General features: G+C 37.7%; 1 pseudogene; it reads left to right on the forward strand.

Moving 5' to 3' along the window:
- The first annotated feature begins 9021 nt into the window (after window positions 1-9021).
- On the forward strand, window positions 9022-22652 carry LOC149833952 (26S proteasome regulatory subunit S10B homolog B-like; annotated as a pseudogene).
- Window positions 22653-22991: the final 339 nt, after the last annotated feature.

The raw sequence follows: 22991 nt of genomic DNA on the forward strand, positions 1-22991 counted from the left end.
TATTATTATTATTATTATTATTATTATTATTATTATTATTATTTCTTTTATCAGAGGTTAGCATAAGCTTCAAACTCCATGAGTACTCGCCTCATCGTTACTCAGGAAGAATAATTTCTCATTTGACTTAGAGGTCATTTTTATATGCAACAACTTAGCATGCAAATCCTTTAGCAACAATGTACGCTAAATCCAAACATGTACATACCTGAGCATACATAAAAGTCCCCACAGTTGATGTATAAGAAATCTATTCTATAACTTTAATTTCAGACTGGTGTTTGAGGCAATGAGCGAGACTAAACTTGTCTCATTTAGCAACAGGAGTATCGCTTGGTTTCCAATCCTTTATGCCATACCTTTTCATAATTCTTTCGATATAGCTCTTTTGTGATAATCCAAAAATACTATGAGAACGGTCTCGATGTATTTGGATCCCTAATATTAAAGAGGTGTTTTCAAGATCTTTCATTTCAAATTTCTTTGTCAGAAACCTATTGGTTTCGTACAATATGCCTATATCATTACTGGCAAGCAATATGTCATCTACATACAAAACCAGAAAAATAAATTTACTCTCACTGGACTTATGGTATATGCATTCATCAACCACATTCATCTTAAAACTAAATGAAAGAATAACTTGATGAAATTTATGATCCCACCGTCGGAAAGCTTGCTTAAGTTTATAGATAGATTTCTTTAGTTTGTAAACCATTTTCTTGGCATCGCTTGAGACAAAATATTTTGGTTGCATCATGTATATTGTCTCATCGATGTCCCCATTAAGGAATGCAATCTTAACGTCCATCTGATGCAGCTCTAAATCATAATGAGGCAAAAGTATCATCATAATCTTAAAAAAGACTTTCATAAAAACTAGAGAGAAAGTATTTGTATAGTCAATGCCTTCCCTTTGAGTAAACTCTTTTTTAACAAGACGGGTCTTATATCTTTCCACATTACCCTTTGAATTCTTTTTGGTTTTAAATATCTATCTGCAACAAATAGGTTTTACACCTTCAAGTAATGGGACAAGATCTCATATGTCATTGTCTCTCATGGATTTAATTTCCTCATGCATTGCATCAATCTACTTTTGAGAGTTAGAACTCTATATCGCTTGATGAAAGTTGATTAAATCATCTTCCCTTGAGGCAGTATCACCCTCATGTTCTTGTAAAACGATAATATAATCATCTAAAATTATCCTTCTTCTCTCTAGTGAATTTTCTTAATGACACTGGTTTTTGAGGTTGTTGAGTTTGAACTCCAGGAGTAAAAGTTTGATTTTGGATAGGGAGATCTAAAGCATTTCTTTGATCTGAATTTATGGAAACAATGTCAGGAATGAAAATCTGATCATTGTGATTCACAGTTGTAGAAAGAGAAAGAGATTCTTCTTCAAAAGCAATATCTTTTACTTTATCACTCCCCACACTCAAAAAAACAAGTGTTTCCCGTTTCGAAAAAGGACTTATTCACAGGGTCATAAAACTTATAGCCCCTAGACCTTTCAGAATACTCAACAAAATAGCAGCTAACCGTTCTAGAATCTAGTTTCTTTACATATGGCATGTAAGGCCCAGCCTCTGCTAGACATTCTCAAATATGAAAATATTTCATAATAGGGTTTCGACCTATCCATAATTTATATGGGATCTTGGTTACTGCTTTAGAGCGTACCCTGTTTAAAACATAAGTTGTAGTCTTTAATGCTTATCTCTAGAAGGACTCAGGTAAAGTAGAATGAGAAATCATATTCCTTACCATATCTTTAAGAGTCATGTTTCGTCTCTTAGCAACACCATTCATCCTAGGAGTGCCTGACATGGTATGTTGAAGAATGATCCTACATTCCTCTAGAAATTTAGCAAAGGGCCATATATGTTGTTCACCTTATCCATTATATCTACCATAATACTCATCACTACAGTTAGATCTGATGGTCTTAATTCTTTTATCAAGTTGGTTTTCAACTTCGGCCTTAAATTATCTGAACACATCCATGAATTGAGACATTTTCTGAATTAAGTATAAGTACCCATAACGAGAATAGTCATCTGTGAATATAATAAAATATTGTTGACCATTCCAAGAAGCCATAGGAAAGGGTTCACAAATATCTGTATAGATTAGTTCTAAGACGTTTGTTCCCCTTTCGACACCTAATTTTCTTATGTTTGTTCATTTTCTTTTTATACACTAAACACAAACTTGAAGGTCACTGAAATCAACGGAATCAAGAATCTTACTTGATACAAGCCTTTTAATTCTTTGTTTAGAAATATGACCTAAGCGTTTATTCCATAATAAAATGAAATTCTCATTTGTTAATTTTCGTTTTGTATCATGAGAATTTAAATGCAGAGTTTCATTAAATGAAACAATAATATCAAGTAAATAAAGGTTATCAACCGTAGATAAAGAATCGGTCCCAATAAGATTTGTATCAAGAAATAATTTAAACTGATTATTTCCATATAAACAAGAATAACCGTATTTATCTAAAATAAAAACAGAAACCAAATGCTGCCTAAAAGACATTACAATAAATATTTCTTTCAAATTGAAGTAATTTTTAGTCTTTAATAACAACCTAAATGTCCTTATTGCTTTAACTCCAACGGTTTTGCCATCGTCCACATAGATGAATTTTCCAGCATCAATTGGCGGTCGACAACTTAGGCAACCCTGCATAGGCACACTTATGTGAGTGGTATCACTATAATTCATCCACCAAATGTGTTCAGGCACAAAAGTAAAATTAACTTCTGAATAAACTAAAGTAAGGAGTGTATCTTTCTTCTCACGTCAGGCAGGATACTTGGTACAATTCTTTTTCATGTGACCCTCCCATTTGCAAAAGAAACAACTAGACTTTGGGTCCTGATGTCTTTTCTGTTTCTTCTGCGATTGAGGGTTAACTGCAGCTTCTTTAGTCTTTTTCTTTTTTTTTAACCTGTCCTTAGTGGTTACTGCCAAATAAGAACTCTCAGTTTTCTCTTGCTTCATCCTATCATTTTCTTGCATACAGTGTAAAATGAGCTCATTAAGAGTCCATTTTTTTTCTGGCAGTTGTAACTGACCTTAAACTAACTACATTGTGCAGGAAGGGATATCAAAACCAAGTGCACGAGTAAGTCCTCAGACAATCCTAATTTTAGTACCTTGAGTTTTGAAGTAAGATGTGACATTTCCATGATGTACTCCCAAATGTTTTCTTTGCCCTTATACCTCATTGAGACAAGACTCGAAAGAAAAGTATTTGTCTCAGCCTTTTCATTTTTTTGCAAAACGCTTTTCAATTTCTTCAAGAAAACGTTTGGCATTCACCTCTTCGGACATGGTGCCCGAGAAGGATTCAGAAATTACACATTTCATAATTATGATACTCATGCAATTAGATCCATCATGCAGCTTAGAGTTCTTTTTATCTTCAGTGAAACTCCTATTCGTAAGAGCAGGGAGTTGATCTTCTCATAATGCAAGATCAAAATTCATGCATTCGAGAACAATCATAACATTCTCTGTCCAGTTTTAAAAATTGGAAGCGCTCAAAATATGGATAGAATTAATGTTTGCAGATATCATAGAAGTAGAGATATTAACTGAATAAAAAATAAACAAGCTCACGATTAACATATATTTTCTCATGCATTAACACAAAGTAATATATTTAAATGGTGGTGAACCCCATTACAAGATACCCAACACAACATTGATACTTAATTGTTGAACAAAAGTGTGAACTTGTAAGTGGTATTCTCTATACAGTAATCAAATATGAACAATTAATCCTCTCAAATAATGAGTCTTTCTTTGGACCGACTCGTTATTCACATGAAAATTTGTATAACTGTCCCATATTTATTACTGAAAGCATATATTTGGGTTCAACCAAATAGTAATATTCCTTTGAGTCAATCACTATTTGCATGAACCACAAACATATATGCATCACAATATTTCAAAATGAACTAATCTATACAACAGAGGTTACTTTGACAACGTATTGATTCAACTAATTCAATTTAGAATATTGGACCAAAAAATTCAAATAATACCAATGTTCAGATATGTCAATACATGCATATGAACAATAAGGCAAACATAATAATGTATATGAGCTGAAAATTAATCGTAAATCGGCCCACAAAAGTTACCCATAATGCACGCCAAAAGCCATGAACAATAAGACCCTAATTTTTTTGTTGTTGCCAATCATATGCACAGGCCAAAAGATAGCCTGATCCGATTTGGGTCAGACTTAATACACCTTAAACGGGTTTGAATATGCCTAACCAACATAGAATCATAATATGACATGGTTCAGTCCCCGCAGCTAAATGGAGACTGAACCAGGTCAATTGCTCTCGGATCCGAATGAAGGCCTCACACCACTTAGAAGGCCGAAAATCCGGTCTGGCGCCACCCAAAAGACTGGATTTGGCTTAGCGCCACTCAGGAGGTCAAAAATCTGGTCTGGCATCGCCCAAAAGGTCAGATTTGACCTGGCGCCACCTAGAAGGTCAGGCTGAGTTTGGCACCTCCTGTGAAGCCCGAACACCTCCTGATGCTTCCTAACGATTGAAAACGATCCAAAAACACCCTGACAGAGATAGACGTCGGTGCAACCCTGCTAGAGGCCGGATCCAACACAGTTCATCGGTGGAGTTCAAAACCTGGTAAGGACTGCTGGTTCGAAAACTTTCCCGGGTGTCTCCTCCCTGATCGTGGATGGTGCCTGGGCTAACTGGATGCCCAGACCACCGTCATCGGTTGACGTTCGGCAAGAGCAATCACAATGAAACCTAAGGGCATTCGATGAAAAGAAACCAATGGGAAGAACCAAAATGGTCCATCCTTTTTGGTTTAGCAGCAATCGGGTGGAGACAGACTCCGTCGAGTCTGAGCCACCCAACGATGGTCGCTGGAGCAAGCCAAACGCTTCGATGTTCCATCGTCGGATGCAGTCAGTCCCCAAAAAGGACAGTCGATGCCTGGGGTGAACCTGATGCCCTAGACATCGATTGAAATTATTCAGAGATCGACCCCAGAAACAACTCGAAGAAGGGCCAAGGTGTCCTTCCATTCGATTTAACAGAAAAGGGAAAAGGGCATGTCGACCCTTTTAGTCTAACCACAACCAAATAGGGGCAAAACCCTTATTCAACGGCTCTGTTCCAGAACAGAGAGGATCGATTGGTCCTTGTTGCATCTGGGAACAACCAAATGACGCAAGAAAGGGTCGATCGACCCTCTCTCGCCCGTGCCATATCGTTGATCAAAGTAGATCGATGTCAAAAACAAAAGAAAATATGAAATACATAATGAAATCGTGTGTTTCAACAATTCGACGGGAACATGATGCTCTGATACCAATTGCTGGATTTATAAATTCATCGAAAACCAAAAAGAGTCATAATACATGTTTTCGTTAAATAATTGAAACAAAACCGAAAATAAAACTTAATGTGGAAGCATACCTCAATCCATAAGCGCTTCTGTAGATCGATGACGAGTATGATCTTGCAGAACCTATATACGTAGCCATTTTCCTTTCTCTAAACCTAATGAGAGAGGAACTAAATTTTCTTTCTTTATATGGAGAGTCTCAAGAGAGAACCATTATATAAGGTTTGGGGATCATAACCTAATGCAATTATAAGTTTATCTTAAATTCAGCTCATTACAGAATTGTAAATAGAGCAGGTCTCTCTACATAATGTATCATACCATATGAGATATCACATGATCCTACTGGATTAGATCACATAAACCGAGTCTGAATCTAAGACAATTTTACAATGTGTTGTTCAACGTATGTAGGTCCACACTGGTTTTCTAACTCTTACCCTTGTTATTTTTGTTGTTCTCTAGTAAAGATCAGTTTGGTTTGATTTGATTTGGTTTCATCAAGACCTCTTTGGTTTTGAAGAGGGTGATGATAAGGATTGGATTTAGGTTGGAGAAGGGAAGATTCATGCCAAAGTGACAAAGTCCATCTCACCCTCCAGTTAAGCAAGCTCAAAGGGTACTCCGTTTTTTTTAAAAGAAAGCAAGGGTTAGGTAGACCTCTACCAGTTATACAACTTTACCAACCCATTTCGTATCGTACGAAATTGTTTAAATGTTTTAAAACTAGTTTAATATTTTCATAAATTTTTAATTTTTTTAATGCTTTTTATATTAAAAAGTAAATATGTTGGTTTTCGTTCAAATTGATCGATTCTCTGAATCGATTCAACTTTGAAACTGATACTGATAACATTGGTTTATATATTTAATCACTAAAATATATTTAATGAAAATATGTTTATTGAAGTATGAAATAGGATTTCAGTGTTTTTTGTTTTTGTTTTTTCTTAAATCTCATGTTCCAACGTGACCTATATGCTCGGTTTTATGGGGACCGACTTCAAATTGGTTGATTCCAACGTGACCTATATGCTCGGCTTTATGGGGACTGATAACATTGGTTTATATATTTAATCACTTAAATCTCATGTTTCTTAAATCTCTTTTAAGGCTTGAAAAACAACAAATTAGAATTCTTGTAAATATTTGAGTATCAAAAAATTGTATTATTCATAAAAGATACACGATCTGACAATTGATTCAAAGCTAAAAAAACCATAACAAACACATATGCAAGGTCGGACTCATGAAAAAAATCAATAAAAATACCTTCAGTTAACATATTATAATGACTCTTGTAAGTAACTGTAAATCTAATTGTTTGTATTTTGTATATTGGGTGATAAGATGGAATCTCATAAATCAAAGCAAGCTCCCTCTCGCCTATGTCACAACGACTTTGTGGATACGGTGACACATGATGCTGCTTTGACTCAAAAATTTGAATCAATTAAACCATTTTTGGATTACAATAGCTAAGAATTCTATTTTACTGAAATTATAAAAAAATTATTAAAAAATATTAAAATAATGGTTGTAGGTGTCATGTCTGCGTCAAAATGCTCGAACATGTCAGATTGTGTCAGCAGGGACACACAACCAAGATGTTGCACAACGTCGCTTTTTCTGGAGTCGGGATCGGGTGTAATATGATTGCACAAAAATTTGCACATTAAGCACCTGATCGCCCTCCATCAGGTCTTGAGTCCCACACCTAACGGGCCCTGTCCCTAAGATGGAGGGTGATCAGGTGATTACTGCCTAATGCATAAATATTTATGCAATATATTGCACCTGATATTTTGACCTTTTTCTTGGGCCTCTTATTTTCCAAAGTAGGTTATATGCCCCCCCCCCCTCGAAGACGACCATTAGCTACATCTCGTGTTCAGGGGTCCCAATGAGCGCTACGTATGTAAGCACGTGCGGCTCGTATCCCTATGTTTGTCAACATCAGTTAGCGTCAGAGTCTGATGCACTTGCAAAGACTTAACTACCCTTTTCTTCATTGGTGCCATAAAACGACGATTTTAGAAAAAGAGCGGTTGCAAAGACTTAAGTACCTTGAAGATGGTTATTTAAGACCCAGTCACTGCACTGCAGGATTATCCGAGAAAGGAATCCCCTTGAAGAAGACCATGAACATCAACTATCTCTCCTTCTCTTTCTGCCTCTATGCACATCCAGCAGACGATCCTACACTGCTCTATTAAGCACCGACTGACCTGCACACTGACTGTAGCATGGTTCAACTTGATGAGTTATGGAGTCTGATTCCGAGTTTTTGCCTTTATAGGAGGGGGGTCCAGGAGCTCCCCTCGGCACGGGTCCCGCTGTGCGGTCAGCAGGCGGGGGTCCAGGGGGGCTGCCCCTGGCGGGGGTGAGGGAGGGGGGGGGGTCTCTCGGGGGCAGCGCTCCCTAGAACAAATTTTTTTTGGGCCTTGTATAAATTCTTTCTTTTCTTTCCCTCTTGTAACTGTCGAAAATAAGCAATAAAGTATTTTGTTTGATCATGACACTCATATGTTTCCTTCGGTTGTTTTTTGCTTGAGGTTTTCGTAGCACCCTTTTCCGCGATTTTCTGTTTTTTTTTTGCTACACGATTTTCGTAAATTGCTACTCGATTTAGCGTTTTTTTATTTTTTTCGCTATGTGATTTTCGTAAATCGCTACTCGATTTAGCGATTTACGAAAATCGTATAGCAATTTGCCATTTATTTTCGTTACAAAATTTTCATAAATCACTACAAAAATCGCATAGCGATTTGCCATTTACTTTTGCTACGAGATTTTTGTAAATCGCTACTCGATATAGCGATTTGCCATTGATTTGGCAGAGAGGTGGGTCCTGTCGAAGATCACAGCGCTGAAGGTCGAGATGAGGACCTCGCGGTGTCAGAACCCGATAAATGCCCACCAAGACTTGAGGGTGCAAACGCCCGTGTTGAGCAGCGTTAGGGTGCCCTGAAAGGCATAACCCTGATCGGAAGTATTGTCGACGTAGGGGTAGACAGATTGTACTTTGAAAGACTCCGTTGTAGGTGTACTGGAGGAAGATTCCATTGTAGGTATCACTCGAAGGCGGTAGAGGGGTCCCCGCAGTCGGTTGCCTGCTTAACGAGGGCAGCATTTCAGATCACCGTTGTAGGTGTATTGCTAGCAGAAAGAGGACGACGATCACCATCGGATCACCGACTTTTTGCCTCCCTTAATACAATGTTTCACGGTGAAGGAAGAAGAAGAAGATAACGACGAAAAGTTCAAATGAAAAAGAAAGAGAGAGCGTTTTAGGTTTGTTTTATTGTTTGGACTTTAAAGAGTTAACATCATCTTCGACTTTCTGAATGAAAGATATTTTTATCTTTTTTTGAATCATCGTTTTTCTGTTTTTAATAAAAAATATTTTTGTTATTTTCTTGAGCAAGAAAGAGTACTTTAAGTCTTTGCAATCGCACCAAACGCTAACTGATGCTGACAAACATGGTGATAGGAGCCCCGACGTACTTACATAAGTGGCGCTCATTGAGGCCCCCCGAACAGGGACACCACCCTCTCTTTTTTTTTCGACCTCACTTCCTCGCTTGCAAGTGAGAGAGAGAGATGAACGAATCGGAGGAGGCCGCGCGTCGCCGATCCGTCATGAATGAGTACCGGAAGAAGCTGCTCCAGCACAAAGGAGCTTGATTCCAGGGTCCGATCAAGTACGCCAAACCTTTCAATTATTTTCCGGATTTACTCGGATTCTCCCCTCGTTTTATGTTTTTTTGTTTTTCTCTTTTCGGAAATTTGAAGCCTTACGCTTCGGTTGTGTTGATCGACCAATTCAATTCTCTCCTTCTTTTTCGTTTCACTTGGTATCTTTTTAGGGTCTGAGCGGATAGTTTGATAAAAACACCGGGTTTTTTTTGAGGATTTTTAGGGTTTTTATAGACTTGTGGGTAAGGATGGGTGTTTATGTTTTGGTGCCTCTCAAGGCCGCCTTTTTTATTATTTTGGGTTACTTCGTTTGATAGCCGATATGCGTGTGATCGAACGTTTGTGAGCATTTTGTGAATTTTGATTGGAACTCTTGTTGAGGCCTCCTTTTCTGCAGAATCAAGAAGCTTCCTTGCTTCCTTTAGGGTTTACTCATGAATCCGTTGCAACAAATTGGGATAAAGGAGTGATTTTTATTCGAAGATATGCTGCAGAAGTGATGGGTCTTTGTGTTGAAGGATCGTATTAGCCAAACGATGGATGATTTCTATTAAGAGACATTTGTGAAGTTGCATAGTGGTCTTGCATTGATCTTGTTTTGTTTGAGAGGTTCTTTGGTAAATCCTGCTGCAATTTTTGCGTCAGCTAGACATCAAAGATCATATCACATTGCCCATATGACCTTGGCTAATTTTCTTTCAGTCACGACTTTGGTGGTACCCACTGACATCGAGATAGATGGGATGAGCTAGATTACGTCATTGTGGAACATTATTTGATACTTGAGCTTATCCCACTTGTCTGGATAGAATGTTGCCTGGTAACACTGCATATATGTTGCTTAACTGGATTTTGGTGAGCAACACCTTATTTCAGTGCTTGCTTGTTGCTGGTAGAAGTTTGACCTTGCTTTTCTTTCATCTGTGGAGAATAAGAGAAAAATATTTGTTATTTAGTCGGTATCCGGTTGACATCATATGTTTAAAACCATGAAATTCTGAAATTCTTGCTGAAGATTGGGTACCCAACAGCCCGTCGGGCACCCGGCCAGATGGCCACCTGTAAATATGTGGTCGGTGGAGGGTTTTTGCCCTTGGCCTATTAAAAAAAAAAGACATGTCTTGGATTTTCTTGGTACAGTTCTTCTGTCTCTTGTTTCATCATTTATTTGGTCATTCATCTCATTGACTTGTGATGCGCATGGAACCTGTTGGGATTTGAAATACAGCTAGGGAGAATGTACGAGTTGCAAAAAAGGAGTTTGCTAAAACAGAAGATGATTTGAAATCACTCCAGAGTGTTGGGCAGATAATAGGCGAAGTCCTTAGGCCTCTCGACAATGAGCGCTGTAAGTACTACTCATCTGTATCTCGTTCTTGTTAAATAGACAGATAAAGACTTTTGCCTTTTCTCCTTATTCTTGCTACGAACTTGCTATTATTGAGCTATAATTGTTGTTAGAGATTACTTAATAGACAGTCTTGTAGCACTAAAACTTCATTTTTAATCAGTCTGTGTGCTTGACACAATTCATTTCATTGATAGATTGTTTTTAGGTAATAAATACTTGAACTTGGGTTTTATTTGATCATTCATCTGCCCAATGCATGCTTTTCAACACAATGAAAAATTTTTAGTGTGTAAAATGTAAAATCTCCACCTTTACCCCCATTAACCAATACTAAACGCATCCTCCTATTATTAAAGGTAGACCTTGTACATAAAATCACCATCTACAAATACAAAATAAGTAAGTACTCCTATATGCTAAAAACTTGTATCCCTTAGTTGTTGAACTGTAACAAAGGTGAGTGTGGCCTGTGTAAGAGTGGTAGTTAGTGGCGGTGTTGGTGTAGATATATCACTGCTTACTTGGTTTTTTAAGTTAGAAATCATTTTATCTCCAAACAATCGCATTTCAGTGTTTTTTCTTTTCATTAGTTCAAAGAGGGTCATGATTGACATCCAAACATAACCTTATTAGGAGTGCTCTTTCATTTATGTTCAGATGACTGTAGCTGTGATATACTTTTTATTTTTCTAAGAGAAAAAACTGTCTCCTTATCCAAAGGGATATTGAGTTACTTCTTTTGTTTGTTATGCTTTTTATTCACAGGGTCTTGAGCTATTTTAAGTCTTTGACAATCATCTGTTTTAGTGGTTATGTATTCTATCTTTTTCTTTTCCACAATAATAATATTGAGCTGAAGATTTTAGATTTTGTTGTAAGTCCTTTGAAAGTAGAAATTTGGATGGATAAGGCCCATCATCTGCTAGATCCCAAGTTTTCTCCTCCATTATTATCATTTGCTCAAAACATTTGGGAATTTTTATGTGTATCTAACTACTTGGATGGTGCTTTAGTGTTTGTGAAAGCTAGTAGCGGTCCAAGATATGTGGTTGGATGCCGGAGCAAAGTCGATAAAGAGAAGCTTACAACAGGAACCCGAGTTGTTCTTGACATGACAACTCTCACAATTATGCGGGAACTTCCTCGTGAGGTAAACATTACCTTGCAATTTGTTCAATTTTTTCACATATAACACTGTTGTTTATATCATAATTTCTCTTCCTATTAATGCAAAGAGGAGGGGTTAATGAAATTTTATCTTTCAGTATTTTTCATGGGAGCATTATATTTTTATGGAGATATTGCTCCTCTGCTTATGTGTAATTGATGTTCTATGCTTCCAGGTTGATCCAATTGTTTATAACATGCTTCATGAAGATCCTGGTAATGTAAGTTACTCTGCTGTAGGAGGTTTGTCTGATCAGATCCGAGAACTCAGAGAATCCATTGAGCTTCCACTCCTGAACCCTGAACTCTTTATTAGAGTTGGAATTAAACCTCCCAAGGTGATTGCGTACTGTATCCTGTTGTTTCCCATTCTTCTTGACCATGTGAGACTCAAATTTTTTTGTTAACATTCAAATGGCAATTGCTTGACACTTTTAATTTATATTTGAGTAAATTGAGTTCCATACAATTGACTTACAGTGGTATGTATGTGCAAGAGTGTGCATGTGTCCCTTTTTTTTCCTAGATTTGGTATTGGGCTGATAGTGACTTGCTATTTTCTTGATGTCAGGGTGTTCTTCTCTATGGTCCTCCGGGCACAGGCAAAACCTTGTTAGCAAGAGCTATTGCTAGCAATATTGATGCTAATTTTCTAAAGGTGTGAGATTCACTTGTTTGGAAATAGAAATTTATGTCTGATCAGTGTCTAAACTTGCACAAGATTGAGCAAGTTCCTGTCTTCAATGCAGGTTGTTTCAAGTGCAATTATTGACAAATACATTGGTGAAAGTGCACGGTTAATCCGTGAAATGTTTGGATATGCGCGTGACCATCAAGTATGAAACTACAGTTGTTAAAATATCCAGTTTCAGAATAATGTCCTGATTGATGGCTTATTTTGTTGGAGTTTGTATCATGGCTGCACGTCAGATTTTTTTCCTCGGTCCATAAATTAATATAAGCTTTTCGTTGTGGATGTTTGACATCTGCAATTCCTGTATTTATCTTCTGATGGATAAAAATATCTGTTAAATTAAAGTGCATGTATAACTTGAAGAACTGAATTTCTGCAAGGTCTTCACAAATTTCCAAGTTATATATACAACTGGAAGCTGTTCTGATCCCCTCGTGTAGGTTTCTGGAAATTCTCTATGTAAAATGGCTTCATTTTGATTTGTCCAAATGTATGTGATATTTTGTGATGTCTTGGTAATATGCTTCTTCTTTCTTTTCTTTGTTTTTTTGTTAAAGCCTTGCATTATTTTCATGGATGAAATCGATGCTATTGGTGGTCGACGTTTTAGTGAGGGAACAAGTGCTGATCGTGAAATCCAACGAACACTTATGGAACTTCTTAATCAACTTGATGGGTTTGATCAACTTGGAAAGGTATACATCTATTCAGTTTACTTGATCATTAAATTTTAATTTCTGACTTGAAACAAAGGTTGTTCTGATGTTATAGATGTAATCCTATTTGCATGATTAGACCTTTTATTACTGCTTCTGGATTAATTACTTTTTAGCCTGTACATCTAAATGAACAATTTGTGCTGCTTTTGGTGCTCGTATGAAATCTTCTAGTGTATCTTTGCCATTAAGTCTGTGTTTTGGCTTTGCTGGTTAAAGGTTAAAATGATCATGGCAACAAACCGTCCTGATGTTTTGGATCCTGCACTGCTCCGTCCAGGGCGATTGGACCGGAAGATAGAGACCCCTTTGCCAAATGAGCAGGCAAGGATGGAAATCTTAAAAATCCATGCCTCTGGAATTGCAAAACATGGTGAGATTGACTATGAGGCTGCTGTAAAACTCGCAGAGGTGAGTGCATTCAGTCTTATACTTTCAATATCAATAAGACTACTTATTTACTTTCTGAATAATGATATATAGGGATTCAATGGAGCTGATCTTCGGAATGTCTGCACGGAAGCAGGTATGTCTGCAATCAGGGCTGAGCGTGATTATGTCATCCATGAAGACTTCATGAAGGTACAGAATTTTCTTTGGTAATCATTGTATGCGAATTGCTTGTTAACTCATTACATTAAAAGACTAGAACAAACATTATATTCCCAATTTTTTTTAAAAATCATAAAATTGATAGCATATATTGAACAAATGTTCAGAAAAAATTCACATCGAGTAGAGTACTGGCTAATTTTCCACCAAGATGTAAATAATTATTTGTATAACTAGTAATATGCTTGGGTGATTCACAGAAAAAAGCAAATGATTCTGCTATATTTATAAGAGAGAGAGAGAGATTCATATTAAAAATGAGTCTCTAAGCTAAACATCAACTTTGGTGTTATGTGACAAGTGTATCTATGTCTAGGCACACTCAAAATGCATCAAAGGAACATCATATGCTAGAATCAACAAAATTAATTAAATTAGAAACAATAAAAAGTAAACCAAAGAAGTGGGGCTAGCAACAACATCAAACATTTAAGATTAAACAAATTGCAAAAGCTTTACAACTTACTTTCGTTTGACATTCTCTTACATGCAAATTGTGCATTTATTTCAATTTTACAATTTGAAGAAACACCACTGGTTTAATATTATGCACATATTATGATACCCTAACTGTCAAATACTATCATGTGCGTTCTATTTGCAGCTTCAAATATACCTGCATTAAAAATAAATTGAATTAATAAAATCAACATGCAAGTAAAACAATATTAACATAAAGAATAAATTATAACATTAAAGTGTGAAATATGTTTCATACTAAACACTCTTAGTTGAAATATATTAATCATATAATGACAACTAAACATTAGTAGTGTTCCTTTTCAGAGGAGTGTTCTGAAAAACATTTATATGTACTCAGAGATGTTAAAGATTTATAGTACCTTTAATTTTGAACGCTAGAATGTACTAGATTCATTGCTAATTTGGTGTTGATTTCCCAAATAGGCTTCCAAATCTCCACAACATGTCTGATGTCGACATTATATTGCATCTTATTATCCTTCATGCTGAATACAAATAAATTTATCTATTTGAACAATTGATCAATATAGTCCACAACCTATGTCACATGGGTGCGGGTTCAGGGGTGTGACACTTTCAAAAAACTTGGGTGTGGGGGTGCGGCAAAAATATAAAAAATATATATATATATATATATATATATATATATATATATATACATAAATGACCCTAGGTGCATTGACCACACCCAAGGTCGGGTTGACCGCACCGGGTGCCGCATGATGTGACCCGCAGTAAATGCATACATGCACAACACAGTCGAGTGCATTGGTCAGCACTGCCACGCCAGCGCAGCCACGGCGGAAGGCCGCAATTACCAACGTGGACTTCAGTCTTTTGTACAGTTCCAGCAAGCTGCCAGTCGAGCTATACTTGAAGGAGTGACTCAACCCTCACTTTGGAAGTCAGCCACCTCAGCTTGACCGAATACATTGAACAGGAGCCTTAGGCGCATTTTGGCATATGGGCGGTTGAGAATGCACCAGGTCAGTATGGCCAGGTTCAGCGCATGGGTGCCTTGTGCGCCATTGCAGAATTGTCCAGATTCAGTGAAGGGGAGCTGGGATCGGTTGGGACCACTTAGGCAGTTAGAAACTGTTGTGGTATTTGGTTTCCGGTTTGTGGAAGCCTATAAATAAGGCTGTTGTAACTCATTTTGTAGACTTTTGATAATTTGAATATTGAAATAGACTTCGGTCTTTGGAGAGATTTCTTCTCTTTGGTGCCTATTGGCATTCGGTTCCCAGTGAAGGGAAATTTGAGAATTAGATGCCCTGCGTCTTTCCTTGGGCCAGACTGAGCAAGCTTAAGGCTTCTTCAACTGGATTGATTGTGATCGAGTGTTTCGAGCCTAGATCGCGATCTACCGCACGTTCGGCGGTCTGGCGGACTACCTGCTCTCTAAATCTGCACTGAAGGCATCAAGGGCCAATCTATTAACCGGTTGTACGGTGAGCACTTGACTTCTCACTCTTTCAGTCCAATTTGATCGGCTTGAGCACATCAGCTTGTTGTTTTGCTTGTGCCGACTCTGTTGGATGTTTACGAGCGACTGCCAAACGCAATGGGAGCTCTTCTGCCACAGCAGGAGACTTTTCTGAATGTCCTTCAGGCGAATGGAGGTTTTTCGGTTGAAGAACATCTCGCCGAAAGCAGTGAAGGCTGATCGCCTTCAGTATTGCGCCACTGTCGTGAAGACTCCACAGGACTAGGATTGGTGCCTCCATCTACACGCGCCGCAGCCACTGCCTCGGTACGCACCGCATCTCCTTTATTCCGCGTGCGACTGCTGAGCACTTGCTCCTATCGCGCACATCTTTCTGCGTGCCTCTGCTACTGAAACGCGAACCTCCCCGAGCGCACACCCTCACCTTGCTCACGCCTTCAGCACGTGCACTCCTGCAGCGTGCACACACCTTCAGCACACACACTCCTGCGGCGCATGCACGTCTTCAGCACGCGCACTCCTCAACACGCGTTCACCGCGCACCCGTCCACCTAGCCGTGCACACCTCCGCGCGCATAGCACGCCGCCGCGCAGGCTTCGTCCACGCGTACTGCCTACCGCGCACAGCACGCCGCCGCGCCAAGTTACTTCCACATGCGCCGCTTGCCGCGCAGTGACTCCTGCCACACTGCCATCTGCAGTGCGCACTATTGCAGCATCCGCAGCACGCACCAGAGTTGAGCGGAGAACCTCCCTGCACCGGTGCAGAACAGTGAAACTGTCTTGCATGACTGTGTTTGTATTGGCTGATTGTAGCCCGGCCGAGTGTGGCCTGAAACTTGAGCTAAGAGTAGATATAACTCTTATGTGTAATTTTGAGATATTTTTACTAAGCCTTGTAAGCTAGCATTGAGCTAGACGAAGCCCCCGATTCGCTTTCTAATATTTTTAGAGTGTTAGTGGAAAATCACCACTCAAGCACACACTCACAAGTGGTGCCGAGTACAAGATCCAAAAAGAGAGAGGAGCTAAGAAGAATAGCTCAACAACTCCAAACTTTCCAGAGATTATAGAGACCTTGAGCAAGGTCCTTGCCTTCCGAAAATGGATCCAAAAAATATGATCCCACCACGCATCAGGATGTGCACCCGCACCTGACGTGGGTGTGGCACTTAGTTGGCCGAGTCCCTGTGACAGTCCACAACAAATAAACTTTTCAAATCGACAGTTCAACATGAGGGATAATAAGAGTTCAAATAGACAGTTCAAATCAATTGATTAACAAAGTACATGAGAAAGTACTAATTTAAAATATTACTAACATTACTAATATTCAAAAATTTAAAAATGTACTATGTGTCAGTCAACACGATCATATCTTTTTTTTTGTATTATATTGGAATCCACAATAAGTGTGTCTTAAAGTATTTTTGGGGATGCCCCAACTCTCTTTTTGCAGTTAGTACAAGAGTAAAATGAGGCTGATTTTGATTCAACTATACTTGTTAAACTTCCTAAAATACAACTGCGAGATTGATTTTTAAGGTTGCACACATGCAGTCTTTGCAACCGATCAATGCTACTTATTTCTTTCCATGACATAATCCTTCCTGAAGATGACTTCACTTGCATGACCTTGATGACATTAAAATAAATATTCACGTGTCATGAAAATATGTGTATATCTGTGTGAACACAATGTAAATAAACAATTTGATAAAATCTTACCATTTATTTATTGTTGCAGTTTCGATACACATAAGATCTTTCACCATTGTACTTAGTGCAGTTGTTTCCAGCCATAATCCTAAATATGTTAACCAACCATTCAGCCAAGTATTTATGAAAATAAAGTAATGAATTATTATGGGTAAGAATGTACCATTAGCTTTTTTTTATCTTGAGACATGTTAAAATGACCACGATTGGATGTCTATCAACTAGCATGTTTGGCAAACAATTGACATGAATCAAATCTCTTTCTAGAGTAGCTTTAATTGTTGTCTCACTAAAAGAAATAACATCAATGAATTAAAAATAATATTTTTAAGAAAACATGAGACTAAATTAAAATAAATTACATTTGGGTGAGTTTAACTCCACCTGTGTATAACTGTTTAGTTATGCACTGCCGGTCCCAAGCCCGGATAAAGGAGGAGGGTTGCGGTAGGCATGTGACAACCAGCATAAAAACTTAGTCATACCCTATGAATATGAACCAATATGAGAATTTTGTTGGGGCATTCCTTACTGAACGACGCGTTGTACTCTATAGGCCCGGAGGCAATGATAAATGGGCAAGGGTTGCTAGGTCGTCGCCCGGAAGCGACGCGTCACACCGGCGCCCGGGTGTGGTGTCAAATAGGCAAGGGTTTCCTCACTTTGTTGGATGGGTGGGGGTAAAGAAGTTAGTCCAAGACCATAAAATTAGGTTAGTCACTTGGAACATAGGGTCTTTAACTGGTAAGTTGGTAGAGTTAGTAGATGTTATGTGTAGGAGAAAGATTGATATTTTATGTCTACAAGAGACCAAATGGGTAGGTGAGAAAGCAAAAGTGATAGAACCTTGGGGATATAAGATTTGGTATACAGGAATAAATAGGAATAGGAATGGAGTAGGGATTGCTATGAGTCGTGGGTTTATAGATAATGTAGTTGAGGTCCGTAGGAAGGGTGATAGGATTTTACTTATTAAATTAGTATTAGGTACGGATATTATTAATATTATTAGTGTTTATGCACCTCAAGTAGGTTTAGATGATTCCATTAAGCATCAATTTTTGGAAGATTTAGATGGAGTAGTACAAGGAATATCTTATGGAGAAAAGCTTTTCATCGGCGGTGACCTTAATGGACATGTAGGCATTAGTAGAGATGGATTTGAGAGTATCCATGGAGGCTATGGTATAGGAGAAAGAAAGGAAAGTCGAGAAAGGATTTTAGATTTTTGTTTGTCCTATGATATGATCTTAGCAAACACTTGGTTTAGTAAGAGGGAGTCTCACCTAGTAACATTTAAAAGTGGGGTTAATACGAGTCAGATAGATTTTTTCCTACTTAGAAAGAGAGATAGGGGTTGTTGCATCGATTGTAAGGTTATACCGGGAGAAAGTGTAGCTACACAACATAGAGTCTTAATTTTAGATCTTAGAATTAGACAATGCCGCAAAAGGGATAGACATATGATAGATCCTAGAATTAAGTGGTGGGCACTGAAAGGAGCTAAACAAGAAATGTTTGTAGAGCAGGTAGTTAAGGAAGCTGATTGGTGTCTCGAGGAGGATTCAGAATCAATGTGGAATAAGATAGCGGGTGATATGAGAAAAGTGGCTAAGGAGGTATTGGGTGAGTCTAAAGGCAGTGCATCGCTAGGTAAGGATACATCGTGGTGGAACGAGGATGTCAAATTAACTATTAAGGTTAAAAGTGAGTGTTATAGAAATCTAAGTAAGAGTCGTGATAATGAGAATTTGGAGAAGTATATGATAGCAAAGAAGGAAGCTAAAAAAGTAGTTCGGAACGCGAGAGATAAGGTATATAAGGAGGTTTATGACAAGTTGGATACCAAAGAGGGCGAGAAGGATATTTATAGGCTTGCAAAGATGAGAGATAGGAAATCGAGGGATCTGGGTATGGTTAGATGTATCAAAGATGAAACACAAAGGATTTTAGTCAAAGATGAGGAGATTAAGGAGAGATGGAAAGATTATTTTGATAAGCTATTTAATGAAAGTCATGCTCATGATCTGGGAGACTTCTTCATTCCTTTTCATGAGATGAATCGTGACTTCATGCGCAAGATTCAAAAGAAAGAAATTGCAGAGGCTTTGAAGAAAATGAAATCAAGAAGGGCAGTTGGCCCAGATGGTATTCTTATCGAGGCTTGGAAATGTTTGGGAGAGAAAGGTTTAGAATGGTTGACAAATCTTTTTAACAAGATTTGGTGGACAAATAAGATGCCTAATGAGTGGAGGAAGAGTACTTTGGTGCCTCTATATAAGAATAAGGGTGATATACAAGATTGCACAAACTATCGTGATATAAAACTCATGAGTCATACTATGAAACTTTGGGAGAGGGTGATTGAGTCTAGGTTGAGGAAGGTTGTCATGATATCGGAGAATCAATTTGGTTTTATGCCTGGAAGATCAACTATGGAAGCTATACATCTTCTTAGACAACTTTTTTTGAGAAATAGAGAGAGGAACAAAGATTTGTATATGATTTTTATTGATTTAGAGAAGCCATACGATAGAGTACCTAGGGACGTTCTCTGGTGGACAATGATGAAGAAAGGTGTTTCTCTAAAGTACATTAATATAATTAAAGATATGTATGAAGGAGTAGTAACCAATGTCCGCACTTGTGGAGGGGTGACAACCAATTTTCCTATAACGGTTGGGTTACATCAAGGATCTGCTTTAAGCCCTTTCCTATTTGCTATAGTGATGGATGAGTTTACGAGACCAATTCAAGAAAATGTGCCGTGGTGTATGTTGTTTGCTGATGATATTGTTTTGATTGATGAGTCTAGAGCTGGGGTTAATGCTAAGTTAGAATTGTGGAGACAGACATTGAAAGCAAGAGATTTTAAGTTGAGTAAGAGTAAGACAGAATACATGGAATGTCGATTTAGTAAGCAACGAAGTAGTGATGGGAGTGTAGTGAAGCTTGGTGAGCAAGAAATACCGGTGGATGATTGTTTCAAATATTTGGGATCTATCATTCAAAAGTATGGATAAATTGATGGAGATGTAAATCATAGAATAAAGGTTGGGTGGATGAAATGGAAGAGTGCAACTGGAGTGTTGTGCGATCGTAGAATGCCATTGCGGTTGAAGAAAAAGTTTTATAGGACGACTATTAGGCCCGCTTTACTATATTGTACGGAATGTTGGGCTGCCAAGAGACATCATATTCAAAAAATGAGTGTAGCTGCGTATGCTGAGATGGATGTGTGGAAATACAATAAAAGATAAGATTCGGAACGAGGAGATACGTTAGAAGGTAGGCATTACACCCATTGAAAATAAGATGAGAGAGAATCGTTTACGGTGGTTTGGACATATTCGGCGAAGGCCTAATGATGCTCCAGTTAGAAGGATGGAGAAATGGGAAAATATATTAGTTAAAAGAGGTCGGGGTAGGCCTAGGAAGACATGGATGGAGGTGATAGGAAAGGATATGAATGCTTTGAACCTCACTGAGGACATGGCATTGGATAAAAATGATTGGAGGAGAAGGATTCATGTGGAAGACCCAGAATGATTTTCTTTTTTGGTTCATATCGCCGACCCCAATTATTTTGGGATGAAGGCGTAGTTGTTGTTGTTGTTGTACATTTGGGTGAGTTTAACGTACGATTAATCTATCAATGCTATTTCTTTAAAAGCTCTGCCATCTGGCATAAATTTCTCCAAACCAACATATGCTAATATACCAGTTACATCTGCATATAGAAAAAAAATTAAAAAATAGTCTATGATTTAAAATATGAAAACACATTAGAACATGTAAATGTTAATGTTAAGAAAACTCAAAATAACAATATATTTCAGCTTTGTACATACCTAAGTATGTCGAAGAACATGAAGGAATGGAATTTATCTTTACCAAATTATATTCCCAAAATGTTTTAAAAATCTTAAAATTGGTAGCCTATATTGAACAAATTTTCAGAAAAATTGCACCTTGAGCACTGGCCAATTTCCCACCAAAAATGTAAATAATTATCTGTATAATTAGTTTTCCTTAAACCTTAGCTTTGAAAAAGTTCAACAAAAAAATGTGAATAAATTCAAATACACTCTTAGTCTTGTAATTCGAACATCTAATTCCTATTTACGCATCCATGAAAAAAAATCTGTATTCTAACTAAACATCAAAAAGTAAGGCAAAAAATAAAATAACATTAAAAGTGTAACAACTTTGTATAAAAATAAGCGAATAAGAAAAATGGTGTTTTTTCAACCACTGTCACCAATATCAGCGCAAGAAATACCGATATTTTAAGGTAGCCGATATTAAAGGGAATATCTCGTGATATGTTCAAAATATAGCGAGAACCCAAAATATCATTATATTATCGTGGTAATATCATGATGTTTTTGAGAAAAAACTCTTTGTTTTTATATTTTAAGTTTGCATTTCCTATTTTTTGTTTCTTTTATACTTTTAAAACCTTTAGAACTTGTTTTTTTATATGTTTAGAAGAAAAAATAAGGCAAAAATTATTATTTTCTTATGTTTTTGGTTATTATTTATATTTTTTCAAAATTTTCAGCTCTCGAGACTTTTCCGAGATTTTTCAACTTTTGAAAATATCTCTGAGAAATACCCTCGCAAAGATAATACCTTGAACAATATAGGCGACTATGATTTCAACTATCATCATATTGTCTTTTATAGTTTTAAAATAGAGTTAGGGCACGGTGCCGAAAGTCAGTAGAGAAGGGACTCTTATGTGGTAAATTTTGATGTATCGGCTCTGGTAATCAGCGAGTAACCAATTCATCGATTTTGATGGAAAATTGTGATTGGTTCCTTTCCAAAATTGCCACTCACGGTTTATCAGTGATTTGGTTGATGAATCTTCCAGTTTGTTTCATGAACTCATAGTTATGACATACCTTGCTTTTGATGGCTACCTTGTCTAGGTGTTCAAGAAGTTTTTGCTTTTGATGATACTAGTCCATCATACAATAGGCCAACTAAATATTGGCAAGATATGTTCAGTCAAAATCATGAAAACCATTTTGAACTACAAGGGCTGATATGTGTGTGTGTGTGGTTGAAGTGATGTGGACTATCACGTGTGTGTGTGTAATCAAAGTGATGTGGATATCAGTTTTGACATTGAAAAGGAACCTAAACAGGCCATCATCTCTCCGTCTGATTTGTGTGCTGCTACTCTCTCTCTCTCTCTCTCTCTCGCTCGCGCGCGCGCGCTCGCTGTTCACATGTTTATTTTTGTCTAAGCGACTATTTCAGGCTGTTCGGAAGCTGAATGAAGCAAAGAAGCTAGAATCTAGTGCACATTATAACACTGATTTTGGCAAAGATTAGAGACGAAGTTGCTATTTTGGTTGATTGGGTTTTCCAGCTTGTATCAGTGCCTCACACACACCAGGAGGATCGAGGTGCACTGCCAAGTTTAGAGGGCATCCATTCTGGCATGAAGTAACTTCTGGGGTTATGTTCTCTTGCTGCCTTGAGGCCCTATAGTTATTCAAATCCATATTTCCTGTGTTCTTTTTTTCTTGGCATAAAGGCGATGATGACTGTGTTTTCCCACTCAATAGTTGACAATGAAAAACAATGAAGATTGGGGTTTATCAAGTGGAAGTGCTCTCTGTGATTTTGATGTTATGGGATGACTAGGTTTTCAGGATGTTGCTTTCTTTT

Source organism: Nuphar pumila, chromosome 6 (genome assembly GCF_984573655.1).
Source record: "Nuphar pumila chromosome 6, dmNupPumi1.hap1.1, whole genome shotgun sequence".
Lineage (NCBI taxonomy): Eukaryota > Viridiplantae > Streptophyta > Magnoliopsida > Nymphaeales > Nymphaeaceae > Nuphar > Nuphar pumila.